Genomic DNA, 2681 nt, shown 5'->3' with positions numbered 1-2681 from the left:
CCTTAGAACTAACATTGCGGGTATTTGTTCTTGTTAAAAGAAAATACCTTTTTAGTTAAGCGATTTTAAGTTGCAATAAATTTTGTTATATTGTTTATGCTGGGGTCGATATTTTAAACCCCCAAATCATTAAAAATATTTGTTTCAAGTGTATTTCTAACCCTTTCAGTAAAAATGATTTGTGGCTCCAGTGCATTGGCACGCAATGAAAAGTTTCTCGTGAAGAAAAGGAAGGGGATAGATAGAGCTCAGGACTTCGTCCGGACGCTTTATAAAAACCTTTTTATACTGCATAAAACCTGTTATTGGCATGGAAAGCCTTCGCCCTCCGCCATTATTTATTGGGCATGTGCGTGTGTTGTGCGAAACTATATGCCTGTGGTACCATAAAGTCATGGCGGGAAGTGAGAGGTTTGATTAGCTCCCGAAAGGCAACTGATACACTCTATATGAGTAACTTAGAGGTGTAGGGGTGGCCAGTTCAAATCAGTACCTGACACAATATGGCACGGTTATTGAAAACCGACTTTGAGAGTGTGCGTATGTTGGATCATTTTGAGAGAGGTTGATTTTCCGGTCTAGCTCGTTGCACTTGCCACACTAAATGGAAATCTCGCAAGAAAAGTTTTCCGAAGCAATAAAGTTTAATTAAATGATTAATCTTGAGGAACAAGTTTGTAGCACACTTGAATTGATTTCATTTGATTCAATTTAATATTTATTTATAACATTTTCCTTGGATTTCAATCATTTCAATCAGAATTGAAAGTTCATTTACGTGAGTTGAACTACCTGTTTTTGAAGCTGCAAATTAAAAATTAAATTTCTGAAACACCCCTGCTATTTGTAAATGAGTTCTGAAATGATGATTTAAAACTTTGAATATTGATTGACCCATTCTAAGAAGTCCAATCATAAATTGCATTTTTTAAATGAATTTCAATGCAATCTGCAATCCCACACCAAAAGTTCTTACTTTAACGTTCCATTTTCATTTCTTTATTGGCATATGTCTGTCTGTTTTCAAACTATTTAGAAAAGTTTTATAAAAATCATCAAGCTGATGATTCTCAAGACGAACAGCTTGTTGGCTTTTTTAAAGATCTGTTCTTAAATAGAAGCCACAAAATAAATGTTGATTTGTACTCTTTTACACATATTTTAACTACTGTGTTTGTTCTAAAATAAACGTGACGGAATTGGAGGTCCGTGAGGGATCGAAAGAAACCGTAATAAATCATAAACAGTTTGGGGACAATGGTACTGGGCAAAAACACTAACGTCAACCGACCGAACTCTTAAGTTTGCTTGTTTCCGAAACTCCTTAATTTTAACGAAAACATTCCAATTACGACATTTTTCGATCAAAAAGATTGTGCTAGTACCGTTTGCATTTATTTTAATAAAGAACATTTAATTAAAAACTTATTTGCATTCTATTTTTTAAATATAAATTTTATTTTAAATGTTTTTAACATTTGTTCATATTTTGTTGTATACAAAACTAAATACATTTTGGATATGTATATTTCTAATATTTCTTGTGTTCTGTTATATTCTCTTTTCTTGAAACACAAAACATATTAAAGAAGACTTGATTAAAGGCTAAACTTTTAAAGTAAGATTAAAATTCTTAAATTAAATACCTTTTATACCTAACTTAAGAATATCAGGTTCCAGAAATCAAAAGACTACAGCAAGTACACTGATACAATAATGAAATAGTAAAAATTAATATGTGTCTATTGAATCCAAAATTTCATTTTTCATATCTTAAATGAATATAAAATTATAATATAAAATATAATGCATTGTAAATTGCATGACTTTATATTAAAATATTTAAATTCGGTTCGTTGTCGACCATCAAAAAATCAAGTCTAAAAAGAAATGTGCTCACATTTTATAAGAATTGATAACTTGTATGTATGATGGCAGCAGATCATTTAGATATTGTTTAATTTGATGGTACTGAAAGAGGATTAAGGCCATGGCCCTCCCACGTTAAAAAATCGTCATAATTCTTTGAATAAATTGAAATCTAAATGGCTTAACATCTTTACTGCTAATACCCTCATTCCACAATTGATTGCCACGACCAATGACAGTTCATTTTTCCGCCGCACGCACTTGCTTACTATCAACCCCTCCCCCTCCCCGTCCCCGTCTCCCTTCCGATGGCGTTAACTTTTCACTACGTTATAAAATTCATTCATAAAAGTTTTCACGCGCCGAAAAGTATGCGGAGAGAATTTCCCAGGCCTTCAATGCGGTTCAATCGGCTTTCAACTGAGTTGAGAGCGCCTCAGCCGTGGTGAGTTTCCCGAGCACACCCCCCATTGGGCAGCACACACACACGCACACACACACACACAGCGCCAGTTAGAAAAAAAGAAGCACAACGAACTGAAAAGCGCCCGCCAACAAAAAGCAAAATAAAATGTGGCCCGGCAACAACAAAAATCACAGTTGTCTGATTCGCTCGCGACGCCGCTGCACACCCTCCCGTCGCCCACTGAACAGCGCCACCCTCCCCCACACACGCCCACCCGCCCCCAAAGCGACGACGATTCGCCCAAGGAGCATCTTCGGGACCGCTCGGCAGTCGCCTCGCTCGCCTTTGGTCGCCATCGGCTTCGCTGGCTTCGCAGGCTTCGGCGGCTTCAGTGCTTCGACGTCGT

The sequence above is a fragment of the Drosophila gunungcola genome, assembly GCF_025200985.1.
Source record: "Drosophila gunungcola strain Sukarami chromosome 2L unlocalized genomic scaffold, Dgunungcola_SK_2 000008F, whole genome shotgun sequence".
In the NCBI taxonomy this organism is placed as follows: domain Eukaryota; kingdom Metazoa; phylum Arthropoda; class Insecta; order Diptera; family Drosophilidae; genus Drosophila; species Drosophila gunungcola.
Note: the sequence above shows the minus strand (reverse complement) of the source record.